Source organism: Muntiacus reevesi, chromosome 17 (genome assembly GCF_963930625.1).
Source record: "Muntiacus reevesi chromosome 17, mMunRee1.1, whole genome shotgun sequence".
NCBI classification, from domain to species: domain Eukaryota; kingdom Metazoa; phylum Chordata; class Mammalia; order Artiodactyla; family Cervidae; genus Muntiacus; species Muntiacus reevesi.
The window spans coordinates 385,920-404,332 of NC_089265.1; the positions used below are offsets into that span (position 1 = coordinate 385,920).

At 38.4% G+C, this 18,413-nt stretch overlaps 1 protein-coding gene across 4 annotated transcripts in view; it reads left to right on the plus strand.

Annotated features, from left to right (window-relative positions):
• MFSD14B (major facilitator superfamily domain containing 14B) overlaps positions 1 to 18,413 on the plus strand; it is a 122,577-nt gene that overhangs the window by 9,944 nt on the left and 94,220 nt on the right. Inside the window, exon 1 of one of the 4 annotated variants that reach the window (XM_065908301.1) lies at positions 16,692 to 16,876. The exons of the other annotated variants lie outside the window; for them this stretch is intronic. The gene's annotated coding sequence lies outside the window, so the exon portion shown is untranslated. Of the gene's footprint in view, positions 1 to 16,691; positions 16,877 to 18,413 lie in introns of those variants that run through there. 4 annotated transcript variants of the gene reach the window in all.

Below are 18,413 nucleotides of genomic sequence, written 5' to 3' on the forward strand. Positions count from 1 at the left end.
GCCAGAAAGACTGAGTACTGCTGCCTTATCAGATAGGAGTTTTGCAAATATTTACTTCCATTCCATTTTCATTTTATAGAGCACAAGTTTTAATTTTGCTTCAAAATTTTTTCTTCTAGTTTTATTGAGATATAATTGACATACCTCTGGGGTAGGGTAGTTCCTCTTGGCCGCAGCCCCTGACCTCAGGCGTGTGGTAGCTCTTCTCCACCTCCCTGCTTATTTAACTTATATGTAGAGTACATCATGAGAAACGCTGGGCTGGAAGAAACACAAGCTGGAATTAAGATTGCTGGGAGAAATATCAATAACCTCAGATATGCAGATGACACCATCCTTATGGCAGAAAATGAAGAGGAACTAAAAAGCCTCTTGATGAAAGTGAAAGAGGAGAGAGAAAAAGTTGGCTTAAAGCTCAACATTCAGAAAACTAAGGTCATGGCATCTGGTCCCATCACCTCATGGGAAATAGATGGGGAGACAGTGAAAACAGTGTCAGACTTAATTTTTCTGGGCTCCAAAATCACTGCAGATGGTGACTGCAGCCATGAAATTAAAAGACGCTTACTCCTTGGAAGGAAAGTGATGACTGACCTAGATAGCATATTAAAAAGCAGAGACATTACTTTGCCAACAAAGGTCCGTCTGGTCAAGGCTATGGTTTTTCCAGTGGTCATGTATGGATGTGAGAGTTGGACTATGAAGAAAGCTGAGCACCGAAAAATTGATGCTTTTGAACTATGGTGTTGGAGAAGACTCTTAAGAGTCCCGTGGACTGCAAGGAGATCCAACCAGTTCATCCTGAAGGAGATCAGTCCTGGGTGTTCATTGTAAGGACTGATGCTGAATCTGAAACTCCAATACTTTGGCCACCTCATGCGAAGAGTTGACTCATTGGTAAAGACCCTGATGCTGTGAGGGATTGGGGACAGGAGGAGAAGGGGACAACAGAGGATGAGATGGCTGGATGACATCACCGACTCGATGGGCATGAATTTGAGTAAACTCTGGGAGTTTGTGATGGACAGGGAGGCCTGGCGTTCTGCGATTCATGGGGTTGCAAAGAGTCGGACACAACTGAGTGACTGAACTGACTGAATTGACATACAGCATCTATAAGTTTAAGGTGTACAGCATAATGATTTGACTTATATATGTATCATGAAATAGTTATCACAGTAAACTTAATGAGCATCCATCATCTCATGGATACAAAATTAAAGAAAAAAAATTTTTTTTTGTGATGAGAACTCTTAGGACTTACTGTCTTAACTTTCATATATAACATACAGTGGTGTTCATTATATGTATCATATTGTACATTGTATTCCTAGTCCTTATAACTGGAAATTCATACCTTTTGACCTCCTTCATGCAATCCCTCTGCTCAATCTCTGGTAACCACAGATCAGATCTCTTTTCCTATGAGCTTGTTTCTTTGTTTTTGAAGTAAAACTGACCTGCAAAACTGTGGAAAGATCCCCTGGAGAAGGGAATGGCCACCCACTTCAATATTCTTGCCTGGAGAATCCCACAGTCAGAGGAGCCTGGCAGGCTACAGTCCATGGAGTTGTAGAGTTGGAACAACTGAGTGACTAACGCTTTCTTTCTGTATTTAAGTTGCTGATCTCTTGAGTTCAAATGCATCTTAACAACCCTGCATTTTTACTCCTGCTACCCTACACTTAACCATTTCTGACATTCTATTTTACATCTTTTTGTTTTCTATATCTCTTAACTGCTTATTGTAGATAGAGATGATTTTGCTAATTATTGCTACCTAATTTTGCTAATTATCCCTACTGGCTTTATACATGGTTTATTTATTAGCTGTTGTGTGTTGGTCTTTACAGATGAGATTTTTCCTTTTACATTTTCTTGTTTCTAGTTGTGGCCTTTGTTTTCTCGCTTAGAGAAGTCCCTTTTAACATTCTTGTAAAGTTGATTTGGTGGTGCTGAACAAGCTTTTGATTCTCTGTAAAACTTTTGTTCTCACCATCAAATCTGAATGAAATTCTTTGTAGGTCTTTTTCCTTTCATCATTTTAAATATTGTGCCACTCCCTTCTCATCTGCACAGTTTATGCTGAGATGTCAGCTGATAGATAGCCTTATGATAGTTCACTTGTACTTGTAGCTTTCAGTATTCTCTCTTTATTTTTGCCATTTTAATTACTACTTATCTTGGTGTGGTCCTCTTTGGGTTGACCATGTTTCAGATGTCCATGATTTCTGGACTGTTTGGGATGTCTGTTTCCTTTCCCCAGTTAAGGAAATTTTCAGCTATTGTGTCTTCAAGTAAGTTCTTTCTTTTCTCCTTCTGGGGCCCCTGTAATACTTGTGTTATAGTATGCTTGATGTTGTCCTAAAGGTCTTTTACATTATGCTCCTTTCTTTTTGTTCTTCTTCCTTTTTTCAGTTGTGCTTTAGTTTTTTCTATTTCTCTTTCAGCTTGCTGATCCATTCCTCTGTACCATTCAGTCTATTGTTGACTCCTTCTAGTGGGTTTTTCATTTCATGCATTGTATTCTTCATCTCAGGTTGGCTCTTCTTTATATTTACTTGCTGTTATATATGCATAAAAGTTTAACTCTTTGTTAAACACAAATTTTTTATTTTAATGGAGTCCACCATAACTTTTTCTTGCATGGATGGTGATGATAGTGTTATGTATACAAGCTCATCATGAAACTAAGGAACCTAATTTTGAGGTCTGTGATCTATTCTGAATGACTTTTTTAAAAAAATTAATATTATATATATACATAACATAAAAATACTGTGTTGGCCATTTTTAAATGTATGGTTCAGTGGCATTTGAGTACATTAGAATGGTTGTGCAACCATTACTATTGTCAATCTCCAGAACTTTTCATTATCCCAAACTGAACTCAATCAGTACCCATTAAACTATTAACTCCCCATTTCCCTCTCCTCCCAGCCCCTGGCAACCACTATCTACTTTCTGTCTTTATGAATCTGACTACTTTAGGTATCTAGTATAAATAGAATCATACAGCATCTGTCCTTTTATAACTGGCTTATTTCATTTGGCATAGTCTCTTCGAGGTTTATCCGTGTTGTAACATGTCAGAATTTCCTGTCTTTATTGCTGAAAAATATTCCATTCCATTAATATAGCATATTTTGTTCGTACATTCATACACCAGTGGACACTTGGGTGGCTTCTACCTTTTGGCTGTTGTGAATAACACTACTATGAGTGTAGGTGTAAATACCTCTTTGAGACCCTGCATTCAGTTCTTTTGCATATAGAAAATAGAATTACTGGATCTATTATAGGAACCCCATACTGTTTTTCACAATGGCCATAGCATATTACATTCTCACTAACAGTACACCAGGGTTCCAATTTCTCTATATCTTTGTCAGCACTTGTTGTTTTCTGGTTTTAATTTTTGTTTTTCAATCATAGGCATCCTAATAAACACAAAGTAATATCACATTTTTCTTTTGGTTTTCATTTCCCTAATGATTAGTGATACTGAGCATCCCTTCATGTATTTATTTCTTCTTGACCAATTTTTAATTTGTGTTTGTGTGTGTGTGTCCTTGAGTTGTATGACTTTTAAAAAAAAATATGCTCTGGATATTAATCTCTTATCAGATATGTGATTTGCAGATTCTCCTATGAGTGTCTTTTCTGTTAATAATGTCCTTTGATACAAGGACACTAAATTCAAGAGGTTTGTTTTTGATTTTTTTTGAGCATAGTTGTTTAGAGTTGTAGGTGAGGCTATCAGCATATGGATTTCTTATATTACTGTTTAAAAAAATTTTAATTGAACAATAATTACTTTATAGCATTGTGATGGTTTTTGCCATACATGAATTGGCCACACGCACACGTATGTCCCCTCCCTCCTGAACCCCCCACTTCCCACCTTCTTCCCCATCTTGTCCCTCCAGATTGTCACAGAGCAGTGTGGAGAGGTTTGTGTTTTGATCAAGTTGAGTGTATCTGTTTTTCCTTTTTTTGCTTTTTCTTTTCGTGTTCCTATCCAAGAAATCATGACCAAGTCCAGTGTCATGAAGCTTTTGTTTTGTGTTGTCATCTAAGTTTTATAGTCTTAGCTCTTATGTTCAAGGCATTGATCCATTTTGAGTTTGTTTTCTGCACATGAGAAAGTGAAAGTCAAAGTCACTCAGTCGTGTCCAACTCTTTGGAATTCTCCAGGCCAGGATACTGGAGTGGGTAGCGTTTCCCTTCTCCAGGGGAATCTTCCCAACCCAGGGATTGAACCCTGGTCTCCCGCCTTGCGGGCAGATTCTTTACCAGCTGAGCCACCAGGGAAGCCCTTTCTGTACATGGTGTAAAGTAAAAAGGTCTCCTTCATTCTTGTGCGTGTGAATATCCCACTTCCCTAGCACTGTTCATTGAAGACACTGTTCTTTCTCCATTGAATGGTCTTAGCACCCTTGTTGCAAATTATTTGACCATTGTGCAAGTGATTATTTCTGGATTCTTTTATACTGATTTGGTCTACATGTCTGTCTTTATCCCAGCACCACACTGTTTTGATTATTTTTTGTATTGGGTTGGCAAAAAAGTTCATTCTGGTTTTTCCTAAGATGGCTTTAGTAGTGCTTAGTTGTCTTTAAGTTCATTTAGAACAAGTTTATTAGATTTTATTGTGACAGCTGTTGTATCAGCGTGCATTTAATAAGAAAGCAAAATCGGTGAATTTTTGTGTAGCCATTTTAATATTGAAGATGGGAAAAACAACATTTTGGGCATATTATGCTTTATTATTTCATGAAAGGTAAAAATGCAACTGAAATGCAAAAGAAGAAAACAAAAACGTGTGCAGTGTATGGAGAGGGTGTGGCAACTGACTGAATACGCCAGAAGCAGTTTCCAGAGTTTTGTGCTGGAGATTTCTTGCTGGACAATGCTCCACAGTCCGGTAAAGCAGTTGAAGTTGATAGCAATTAAATCAAGACATTAATCGAGAACAATCAATGTTATGTCATGCAGGAGATAGCTGACATACTCAAATATCCAAATCAAGTGTTGAAAACCATTTGTACCAGCTTGGTTATCTTAATCACTTTGATGGTTGAGTTCCACCTAAATTAAGCCAAAAAAATCTTGACTATATTTCTGCACATGATTCTCTACTTAAACATAATGAAAACACTCTGTTTTAAAACAAATTGTTATGGGTGATGAAAAGTGGATAGTGTACAATAATGTAGAAGTGAAGAGATTATGGGGCAAGCAAAATGAACCACCACCAAGCAAAATGAACCACCGGCACCAAAGATGGTGACATTGTGTGTATGGTGGGATTGGAGGGAGTCTTCTATTATGAGCTCCTTCTGGAAAAGCAATCGATTATTTCCAACAAGTCCTGCTCCCAGTTAGACAAACTAAAAGCAATACTTGACCAAAAAGCATCCGGCATTAGTCAACAGAAAACACATACTCTTCCATCATGATAACGCAAGACTGCATGTTTCCTTGATGACCAGGCAGAAACTGTTACATCTTGGCTAGGAAGTTCTGATTTATCTGCTGTATTAGCCAGACATTGCACCTCCAGATTTCCATTTATTTCAGTATTTATAAAATTCTTTTAATGGAAAAAGTTTCAATTCCCTGGCAGACTGTAGAAAGCACCTAGAGCAGTTCTTTGCTCAAAAAGATAAAAGCGTTGGATGGTGGAGTTTTGAAGTTGCCTGAAAAATGGCAGAAGGTAGTGGAGCAAAATGGTGAATATGCTATTCAATAAAGTTCATGGTGAAAATTAAGAATATGTCTTTTTATTTTTTAATTTAAAAGCCAAAGGAACTTTTTAGCTAACCCAGTAACATGTTTTCAAATCAGGAAATCTGTGAGAACTACAGGTTTGTTCTAATTTTTCTTTTGGCTATTCAAGGTTCTTTGAAATTTCCATATATGATCATGACATCTTACATAGAAGTAATTTTGCTCCTTCCTTTCCAGTATGGATTTTTTTTTTTTCTTCTCTAATTTCTCTGGCTAGAACTTTCACTACTGTGTTGAATATAAACTGTGAAAGTGGGCATCTTCCTGATCTTGGATAAAAAGTTTTTTCCCTTTTTCCCACCTTTGACTGTTTTGATGTTAGGTATGGATTTTGCATATGTGCCCTTTATTATATTGAGATACTTTCCTTAGATGCTTGTTTTTTGGAATTTTTTGTTTTTAACCATAGAAAGGTGTTAATTTTGTCGAATGCTTTTTCTGCATCATTTGAGGTTGAGCATGTGAGATTTTTCCCCCTTCATTTTGATGTGGTGTATTTCATTGGTTGCTTTTCATATATGAACTGTTTTTGCATTCTGGGAATACATCTCACTTGGTTGTGGTATATAGCTCTTTTAGTATGCTGCTGCATTTGGTTTGCTAGTATTTTGTTAAATACTATTGCATCAACAACGTAGGAAAACTAGTCTCTAGTTGTCTTTTCTTGAAGTGTGTTTGTCTGACTTTATACAGGTAATGCTGTCATCATAGAGAGGCTTCATAACATGTGTTCAGTTGTGAGAAGAGTTTGAGAGGGATTGGTGTTCTTTAAATGTTTGGTTTGAAGTGAAGCCATCAGATTCAGGGCTTTCCTTTGTCAGGAGGTTTTTGATCACTGATTCAGTCTTCTTACTAGTTCTAGGTCTGTTATTATATTCTGTTCTTGATTCAGCCCTAGTAGATTTTGTGTTTCTAGGAATTTGTCCCCTTACAACTCGTTTATCCAATTTATTGGCATACATGTGCCTGAGTGCTGAGTAAATCCCTTGTGACATTTCTTTCATTTCTGATTTTATCAATTTAAGTCTTCCCTCTATTTTTCTTGTTAGTTTTGCTAAAGATTTGTCAATATTTTGATATTTTCATAAATATCAACTTTTTATTTTGTTGCTTTTCTATATTGCATTTACTTTTTCTATAATCTATTCTTTCTTGCTTTTTTTTTTTTTGCTTTGTGTTTGCTCTTTTCTAATATCTTAAAGTGAAAAGTTAGATTATTGACTTCAAATCTTCGCTTATCAGGCATTTATAGCTATAAGTTTGCCTCTAAACACTGCTTTAGCTGCACTCAAGGAGGTTTGATATGTTATGTTTTCCTTTTCCTTCATCTGATAGTTTGGTAACTTGCCTTGTGAATTCTTCTTTGACCCATCATCATTTTTAGGCATACGTTGATTAATATTCACATTTATGAATTTTCCAAATGTTTGTATGGTACTGATTTCTGGTTTCATTGTGGTCAAGAATATACTTTGTGTGATTTTTAATTCTTTAAAATTTATTCAGACTTGTTTTTTAGTCTTTTCATGTGCACAAGAAAAGAATGTGTATTCTGCTGTAGTGGGGTAGGATACTCAGTATCTGTCATGTCTAGTTAGTGTACAGTGTTGGTGAAATCTGTTTATTTGTCAATCTTATCTAATTGTTCTATCCATTATTGAAAGTGGATATTGAAGTCTCCAATGAATTGTTGATTTCTCTGTTTGTGTCTTTTTTAAAGGGTCTGGGTGCCAGTGGATGAGGGGTATTGACTTAATGTTGCACAATATAAATATCTTTGATATTGATTGTTAGTGAAATTGCTCAGTGATGTCCAACTCTTTGCGACCCTGTGGACTGTGACGTGCCAGGCTCCACCATCCATGGGATTTTCCAGGCAATAATACTGGAGTGGGTTGCCATTTGCTCCTGCAGGGGATCTGCCCAACCCGGGAATCAAACTCTGGTTTCCCGCATTGCAGGCAGAATCTTTACTATCTGAACCACCAGGAAAACTGTTTATATTGATCATAAAGGGGTCCTGTAAATAAATATGACATATTGCACTTTTAATGAAAAGTATAGAAGGTAAACAACTCATAGAAAAAAAATACAAATGCCTAGTAACCATAGGAAAGAAGCTCAATTTCATTTGTAATCAGGGAAATCCAAAATAAAATGAGATAATCATTTTTAAAAATCTAACAAAACTGTGAAACTTACTTGTAATATTAGAATATGAGGAGACAGGTATTCTCAAGCACTGTTGATGTGGCAAGTTGTTTTTTTAAATTTTGGTAGCAATAAATTTTTGGTGTTTTTACTATTTTGTTATGAATATACCCATGTATTCATCACCTTATTCTACATGAAACACTATCTCTTTTTTTTTTTTAGCTATAAATTTATTTAACTTTTTAGTTGAAGGATAATTGCTTTACAGAATTTTGTTGTTTTCTGTCAGTCCTCAATATGAATCAGCCATAGGTATACATATATCCCCTCCCTTTTGAGCCTCCCTCCCATCTCCCTCCTCATCCCACCCCTCTAGGTTGATACAGAGCCCCTGTTTGAATTCCCTGAGCCACACAGGAAATTCCCATTGACTATCTGTTTTACATGCAGTAATGTAAGTTTCCATGTTACTCTCCATACATCTCACCCTCTCCTCCCCTCTCCCCAAATTCATAAGTCTATTCTCTATGTCTGTTTCTCCACTGCTGCCCTGTAAATAAATTCTTCAGTACCATTTTTCTAAATTCCATATATTTGCATTAGTATATGATATTTATCTTTCTCTTTCTGACTTCCTTCACTCTGTATGATAGACTCTAGGTCCATCCACTTCATTAGAACTGACTCAAATGCATTCTTTTTATGACTGAGTAATATTCCATTGTGTATACGTACCACAACTTCTTTATCCATTCATCTGTCGATGGACATCTAGGTTGCTTCCATGTTCTAGCTATTGTAAATAGTGCTGCAGTGAACAATGGGATACATGGTTCTTTTTCAGTTTAGGTTTCCTCAGGGTATATGCCTAGGAGTGGAATTGCTGGGTCATATGGTGGTTTTATTCCTAGATTTTTAAGGAATCTCCATACCATCTTCCATAGTGGCTATATCAATTTACATTCCCACCAACAGTGCAGGAGCATTCCCTTTTCTCCACACCCTCTCCAGCATTTATTGTTTGTAGACTTTTTTATGATAGCCATTCTGATCAGTGTGAGGTGATATCTCATTGTAGTTTCAGTTTGCATTTCTCTAATAATGAGCAGTGTTGAGCATCTTTTCATGTGTTTATTAGTCATCTGTATGTCTTCTTTGTAGAAATGTCTGTATAGGTCTTTTCCCACTTTTTGATTGGGTTGTTTGCTTTTCTGGTATTGAGTTGTATGAGCTGCTTGTATGTTTTGGAAACTGATCCTTTGTCAGTTGTTTCACTTGCTATTATTTTCTCCCATTCTGAGGGTTGTCTTTTCACCTTGCTTATAACTTCCTTAGCTGTACAAAAACTTTTAAGTTTAATCAGGCCCCAGACAAATGGCAGTTGCAAATCAGGCAAATAAAAATTAAAATAATGAAATAGAAACATATTCATTCAAAAGCAAAATCAAAACAGTTCAACAAAAATAAAGTACAACAAATTGACCCAGCAAAGAAAGGAAACCAAAAATTTTATCTACCAATTAAGAATGAAACTAACTAAGGACAAACTGGAAAACAAAACTAAAGCAAGGTGCCAAGTCGGGAATAAAGCAATGAAAACAAAACTAACAAATATGTTCAGGGAAAAGGAAAGAAAGAAAAGAAAGAATAGACTTGTAAAGTTAAATAGAACTAGATTAAGAATATTTATATACATTAAAGAATAACCGCAAGAGGAAAAGATCAGTGGGAAAAGGGAACAAGGGAATAAGTGTAGAAAAAAATAATAGGTTTTTAAAAAGTTAAAATTAAAATTTAAAAAAGAGAAAAGAAAATAAAAAACTCCACAGAACTGCAAAAGCCCAATATAGAGGCAGAGGTTTATAAGAACACTAAAAAGTGTAATCTAACAAAAAAAAAAAAACCTCAAACACTTAAGTAGATCTCATCATGCCAATAAAATCAACAACTATAATGGGGGGGGGGGGGAGAAAAAGAAGAAAGAATCCAAAAGAAACTATGGAACAAGTCAAAACATAAGAAGAATAAATATATTTCTAGAGTCACTGCTGTCAGAGCCCTTTCCCTCGCTGGGAGTCACGTCCATCTCCCCTCCCTAGGATGCCCTGTGCTGATCTCTGCACCTGCTGTGGGGGCAGCTCAGATTCTAATCTGGCCCTGCCCCTTTGTGTTCTTGCCAGCAGCGTCTGCAGCTATCAGAACTAGTGCGTTTTCTTGTGTGGGAGTTCGCAATGTTCTTGTATATCACAGACACAGAGTCTGCCTAGCTGATCATGTGGATTTATCTGTAGCTTATACAGCTGGTGGGAAGGTTTTGGCTCTTCTTTCTTAGCCACAGTGCACCTGGGTTTCAACTGGTTTTATTTCCACCTCTGCATGTGGGTCGTCCACTGGGGTTTGTTCCTGAGGCTGCCCTGGAGGACCTGGGTGTGCCCCAGTGAGGGCCAGGTGTGAAGGTGGTGCCAGTGCTTGGGTCGCGGGGACCCTGGCCACGCCAAGTGTGCTGGGACGAGGACTGCCTCTGCCTCAGGAGCTATGGCTCTGTCAGAGTCTTTTTTCGCACCTCTGGTAGCTAGTGATCAGAAGGCCTCTTTGGTGAGCCTTCTCTGCAGCCCTGCCCGTTCAGGTAATTAGAGGGCTCCCTTGCTAGGGATCCTTCTGTGTTTTTTGTCGGTCAGGCACATAGAGGGATCCCCCTGGCTGGAGTCCTCCTCTGTAGACTGACATGTCAGGTACTTAACGGGGCATGCTGGGTGGGGTCCTACTCTGTGGTTCGTCCTATCAGACAGTTGATGGGCCAGCCTCTGTGTTGTTCAACTGCCGATGCTGGTGTTTGCAGGGAGAGAGGCTATGGTGATGGCTCCACGCCCAGCGCGTGACTCAGCATTATTGCCTTGCTTCCATGGCTGCATGGTTTTCCTCTGCAGGCATGTCCCACCAGTCTCCTTCCTCACATCCCCGCTATCCATCTCTGCGCAGTCAACAGCATCGCTTTCCCTGGATTGCTCCACAATCCCTAAACTCCAGCCCCCAGCCACTGTGCTTTCTAGGGCACCTGCTTCCCTGTCCAGGGTATGAATGGCTGTGGCAAGGACAGTCTGATTCTCATTCCATTTAGGCTGCCACAGATCAGGTTTTCACTCTCAGCCCTAATTGTTTATCCTCTGACTCAGACAGTTACCCTGATGTGGTGTTCGAATCCCTGCTTCAGTTCCCCCACCCGCCGAAGGCAGGTCCAGTCCTACTAACACTCCTGTTTTTCCCCCTAGTTCATTCATTCTACTGATTTTTGCATAGTTTTATATATTCTTTTCTGCTGGTCAGGTACTCCTGTCCCCTCTCAGCTGGTGTTCTGCATGCACTTCTGTGTCGAAGGTGTATTCCTAATGTATCCGTGGAGAGAGATGTACTCCACGCCTTCCTCCTTCTCTGCCATCTTGTTCCTAAAACATTATCTCTTTTTCACCTAAATTTTGTGTAAACAGGCCTTTAAATATCACCTGAATTGCTTCCAAGCTTTTGTTTGTTTCATTTGATTTTGGAAAGAATAATTTATAAGTTGTAATATTTCTTGTTCTATCACATCATGCGAGAAATAATCTTTGACTCTCTTAGTGATGTTATGAATGGTCAGGTTTCAGGTATTAGTCTGTTTCTTCCCCTGTGAAATGCTTTATTTACTTTTACCAGATGACTCTGTTGTTGTTGTTGCTCAGTCATGTCCAACCCTGGCAACCCCGTGGACTGCAGCACGCCAGGCCTCCCTGTCCTTCATTATCTTCCGGAGTTTGCTCAGACTCATGTCCATTGAGTTAGTGATGCCGACTCATCCTCTGCTGTTCGCTTCTCCTGCTGCCTTCAGTCTTTCCCAGCATCAGGCGTCTTTTCCAATGAATCGCCTCTTTGCTTTGAGTGATCAATGTATTGGACCTTCAGCGTCAGCATCAGTCCTTCCAGTGAATATTTAGAGTTGATTTCCTTTAGGAGTGTCTGGTTTGATCTCCTTGCAGTCCAAGGGCCTCTCAAGATTCTTCTCTAGCACTACAATTTGAAATCACAGAAATCATCAATTCTTTAGCACTCAGTCTTCTTTATGGACCAACACTTACATTCATACATGACTACTGAGAAAACCATAGCTTTGACTGTACTGATCTTTGTAGGCAAAGTGATGTATCTGCTTTCTGATACTCTGTCTAGATTTGTTGTAGCTTTCCTTTCAAGAAGCAAAGGTCTTTTAATTTCATGGCTGAAGTAACCATGTGCAGTGATTTTGGAGCCCAAGGAAATAAAGATAAAAACTATCACTATTTTTACTTTTTCCCCATCTATTTGCCGTGAAGTGATGGGACTGGATGCCATGATGTTAGGTTTTTGAACATTGAGTTTTAGGCCAGCTTTTTCTACTCTCTGCTTTCACCCTTGTCAAGAGCCCTTCACTTCCTCTTCACTTTCTGCCATCACAGTGGTATCATCTGCCTATCTGAGGTTATTGATATTTCTCCCAGCAATCTTGATTCACCCAGCCCAGCATTTCTCATGATATGCTCCTCATATAAGTTAAATAAACAGGGTGACAATAAACAACCTTGTAGTACTCTTTTCCTAATTTCAAGCCAGTCCATTGTTCCATGTACAGGTCTGACTGTCGCTTCTTCACTGGCATACAGATTTCTCAGGAGACATGTAATGTGGTCTGATATTCCATCTCTTTAAGAATTTTCCACAGTTTATTGTGATCCACACAGTCAAAGACTATCATAGTCAATGAAGCAGAAGTAGATGATTTTCTGAAATTTCTTTGCTTTCTCTGTGAGCCAATGAATGTTGGCAATTTGATTTCTGGTTACTCTGCCTTTTCTAAACCCAGCCTGTACATCTGAAAACTCTTGGTTCACCTACTGCTGAAGCCTGGCTTGCAAGATTCTGAGCATAACCTAACTCCTCTGAAATGAGTGTGTCTGTAAGGTAGTTTGTTCATTCTTTGGCATTGCCCTTCTTTGGGGTTGAAATGAAAACTGACCTTTTCCAGTGGCCCCTGGTAAGTTTTCCACATTTGCTGACATACTGAGCCTAACACTTTTAATAGCATCATCTTTTAGTATTTGAAATAGTTCAGCTGGAATTCTAATACCTCTACTATCCTTAGCCTTGTTTGTAGTAATGCATCCTTAGGCCCACTTGACTTCATACTCCAAGGTGTCAGGCTCTAGATGAACGACCACAGCTTCATGGTTATCTGGGTCATTAAGACCTTATTTGTATAGTTCTTCTGTATATTCTTGCCATCTCTTTTTAATCTCTTCTGCTTCTGCTAGTTCCTTACCATTCCTATCCTTTATCATACCCACCATTGCATGATCTATTCCCTTGATATCTCCAGTTTTCTTGAGGAGATATCTAGTCTTTCCTGTTTTATCATTTTCCTCTGTTCTTGCACTGTTCCTGTGAGAAGTCCTTGTTATCTGTCCTTGGTGTACTCTGGAACTCTGTATTCAGTTGGGTAGATCTTTCCCTTTTTCCCTTGCTTTTTCACTTCTCTTCTTTCCTCAACTATTTGTAAAGCCTCTTCAGATAACCACTTTGCCTTGTTGCATTTCTTTTTCTTTGGGATGTTTTGGTCAGTGACTCCTGTACAACATTATGACTCAACATCACTCATTATCAGAGAAATGCAAATCAAAACCACAATGAGGTACCATTACACGCCAGTCAGGATGGCTGCTATCCAAAAGTCTACAAGCAATAAATGCTGGAGAGGGTGTGGAGAAAAGGGAACCCTCTTACACTGCTGGTGGGAATGCAAACTAGTACAGCCACTATGGAAAACAGTGTGGAGATTTCTTAAAAAACTGGAAATAGAACTACCATATGACCCAGCAATACCACTTCTGGGTATACACACTGAGGAATCCAGATCTGAAAGAGACACGTGCACCCCAATGTTCATCGCAGCACTGTTTATAATAGCCAGGACATGGAAGCAACCTAGATGCCCATCAGCAGATGAATGGATAAGGAAGCTGTCCACAGTTCTTAATGCACCCTGGTCACCAGGGCTAATCCCTTTATTCATCACTTCCATGTATAATCATAAGGAATTTGATTTAGGTTGTACCTGAATGGCCTACTGGTTTTCCCTACTTTCTTCAATTTAAGATCTGAGCCACAGTCAGCTCCAGGCCTTGATTTTGCTGACTGTACAGAGCTTCTCCATCTTTGGCTGCAAAGAATATAATCAATCTGATTTCGGTATTGACCATTTGGTGGTGTCCTTGTGTAGGGTTGTATCTCGTTTTGTTGGAAGAGGTGTTTGTTATGACCAGTGTGTTCTCTTGACAAAAGTCTGTTAGCCTCTGCCCTTCTTCATTTTTTACTCCAAGGCCAAGTAAGTGACTGAAGTGAAGTCACTCAGTCATGTCCGACTCTTTGCGACCCCATGGACTGTAGCCTACCAGGCTCCTCCGTCCGTGGGATTCTCCAGGCAAGAATACTGGAGTGGGTTGCCATTCCCTTCTCCAGGAGATCTTCCCAACCCAGGGATCAAACCCGGGTCTCCTGCATTGCAGGCAGACGCTTTACCATCTGAACCACCAGGGAAGCTCTCCTATAATTCTGGGTATCTCTTGACTTCCTACTTTTGCATTCCAGTCCCTTTTGATGAAAAGGACATCTTCTTTGGTGTTAGTTCTAGAAGGTCTTATAGGTCTTCATAGAACCATTCAGTTTTAACTTCTTCAACATCCTTGGTTGGAGCATAGACTTGGATTACTGTGATGATGAATGATTTGCCTTGGAAATGAACTGAGACCATTCCATTATTTTTGAGATTGCAGCCAAGTACTGTATTTTGGACTCTTGTTGACTAACCTAATGTTCCAGGTTCCTCTGTGTACTGCTGATCCTGCTCACAGTGCCAGCTGTCTTGCTTATCTTGTTCATACTGTCTGCATTGTTCGCTGAACCCATGGTAGGCAAGGTGCATGCTAAGAGGCTGGAAGAAAATGCTAGGGTCCATGGGAACTGCAGATGCATTTATTCTCTCCTGGCTGGTGCAGCAGCCATAGCATTAGACAGAACACAGCGTAACTGCACACAACCCTTCAGGGCTTTCCCAAGTAAAGTTTTTACTGGTGTACCACACAGAATAGCCCATGACCAAGCAAGTACCTCGTGATGCACATGTGCAGTCTGTAAGTGATCTCAGATGTTCCATAATTGTGCAGGGTCATTGTTTACAGAACATGGGCCGATAACGTGTGAGGGAGCATGGGGCAAGAGAGCCTGACCACACCATCTTGGCTAATTTGCTCTTTCCCCACACTATGCAGTATTGTTCTTTACAGCATTGGGGTTTACACTCACCACCAGCCACCATCACAGCTGAGCATTATTTCTGCTTTGGCCCAACCACTTCATTCTTTTTGGAGCTATTTGTAATTGTCTTCCACTCTTTCCCAGTAGTATATTGGACACAATCTGACCTGGCGGGCTCATCATCTGGTATCATATCTTTTTGCCTTATATTGTTCATGGGGTTCTCGTGGCAAAAATACTGGAACGGTTTGCCATTCCCTCCTTCAGTGGACCACATTTAATCAGAACTCTCCGCTATGACCCATCCATATTGCATGGCCTTGCATGACATAAGCCCCATTGCCATGACAAGGCTGTGATTCATGAAGGGACGTAATGACTTTAAGGCCATTAGTAGTTATTGCCTGGATTTACTATTTCATTCAGCTTACAAAGTGTGAAGATAATAAGTTAATCATTCCTTTTTCATTCATTATCAGAATTCTTAAAAAGAACTTTAGCTAATCAGTGTTTGGTTATCCTAAAATGTAGAAAAGGGGGGTACATGCTTCTCTCTCACTTTTTCCCACATTTCCCAGTTTTCAGAATAATAGCTTAGTTTTCCAACATCCAACAAAGATCTTACATTTCAGCTCTGCAGATTCTGCTCTTCTTACTCAGTCCTTTCCCGGCTGGGGGGGTTGGGGGGGGAGCCCTTTAGATTGGTTCCTGAATCCTTCTGATATGACCGTAGTTGTCTACAGCATCTTTGCTTTTGGCAAAATATGTTCCAAGATCATGTATGTTTTTTGACCGAAAACCTTTAATCAACTTATTGTCCAAAAATTTCACTTTTCTTTTAGTGGGAAATGATGTTTCCAGACCATAATCTGTACTCTAGGAGGTGTTCACTCCTGTTAGGTTGCTCATTTTCTTTGTAGACCTTTTCAGTGAATAGAATTAGGAAAACTTATTTTCCTTTAAGGTAATTATACCACAATCTATATTGATACTTTTAAACCAAATTTAAGATTTCAAATTTTTACTTCTTTCATTTTACATTTGTATCTTTTTCTCTTACAATGAAAATCTTGGTTCCTAGAGATAATAGCATAGTAACTTATTTACTCTGTGCTACTAGATACATTTGAAGTTTCAGAAAATAAAACAATGTTCCTAGTACCGACATGATTACCTTAAAACAGCTTAGTTTTGTTTTTTTTTTTTTTTTTAATTTTTTTTTATCCTTAGGACCTACATTCAAATTCTGTATTTTAAAGCAACTAAAAAACACCTTGATACACAAGTTGATTTATTTCATTTGGATTTAATTTTGTTTTATGTTCAGATGGTAAAGAATCTACCTGCAGTACAGGAGACCCAGGTTCGATCCCTGGGTTGAGAAGATCCCCTGGAGAAGGGAATGGCTACTCACTCCAGTATTCTTGCCTGGAGAATTCCAGGGACAGAGAAGCCAGGCAGGCTCCATTGGATCCCAAAGAGTAGGATGTGACTGAGTGACTTTCACTTTCACTTTCAAAGCATCAATAATCCTTTGTTCCAAAAGCAATTATGTAAAACAAGATATGAAATCTAACTGCCATCTGTCACCTCCACTTCTCTCCCTCCTCATGTATGTAACTGGTTTTCTTTGGATACTGCTTTGGATGCTTCCTTCCATCTGTGTTTTGTTTTTTATTATAAGCAAATGTATGTGTGTGCATAGGTATTGATAGTATTTGATCTCTTAGATTAAAAATTACTGTACGTGCCTTGCTTTTTTTACTTAACAGCGTATTCTGATCATTGCTCTGAAGCAATATGTCGACAGCTTTTTAAAATCACTTTATAATACTCTAGTGTGTGGATTTACTATGGTCTATTCTGGTAGTTCTTTACTGAATGAACTGAGTCCCTTGAGGGGGAAGCCCTATTGAAGTGTTCCAGAGCCCTGTCTATATGACACCTCATATCATTCCTGTTTTGTCTATGGGACAAATCCCTAAAGTGGAATTGTTGCTTTGAAGGATAAATATGTAAGTAATTTTGCTAGATGTTGCCACATTGTACGATTTTTCATGCCATTAGCAGTATGAGGGAATATTGCCAAACTTTGGAAGATTTGCCTGATCTGACAATGAGAAATTATCTGAGTAAAGCTCAATTTGCAGTTTTCTTATTATGAATGAAGTTGTTGAAGGGCTATTTGATATAATGCCTTATTCTATGAACAGTTTGTCTTTTGCCCATCTTACTCTTGGGTTTTTAGTCTTTTCCTTGATTTTTTTTTTTTTTTTAAAGAAGCATTGTGTGTGTTAGAGACATTGTTGATTAGCTTATGTAATCTGAAGTGGTTTGTTTTCTTTTTTTCCCACTCACAGTTTGTATTGCTTTTTTATTTTAATTGTTTCTTATTGATTATAATTTAAAGTATGTTTAACCTTTGGCCCTACAATTCCACTTTTAGGAATTTATCCTAGAATACTGTACATTTGTATATATAAGAGGATATTAATTGTCCCAGCAGTTCTCCTTAATTCTTAGCCAAGAGAATCATGGTCTACAAAAATTGTACATCAGAGTTTATACTAGCATTATTTGTAATAGCCAAAGGTAGAAAGACCTCAAGTGTCTATTAAACTGATAAATGAATAAGCAGAATGCAGTACATTCACACAATGGAATATTATTTGGCCATAGAATTGAATAATGAACATTGATGAACTTTGAAAATATTATGCTGAATGGAAGCAGCAAGACACAATAAGACAGATGTTGTATGATTCCATTTGTGAATTCTGTTTATATATGATTCTAGAATAGGCAAATCTGTAGAGACAGATTTAGAAGTTAGATTGTTAGCAGGGGTGGGTGAAGAGAAAATGGGGAGTGACTGATCATGGCTATGGGACTTCTTTTTGGGTGATGGTTTTAAAACTTTGTGAATATATGGAAAGGTGAATTTTATGAGATATGTATTATATCTCAGTAAACATTTTTAGTGATTATCATTAACCTAATCATGAGAGAACATTAGACAAATTCAAATTGAAGGACATTCTACAAAAGAACTGGTAAAGTGTATACCAATACTTCTTAAAAGTGTCAAGATCATGAAAATATAAAATAAAAATCTTAGGAATCATCTCAGATTGGAAAAGTCTAAGGAA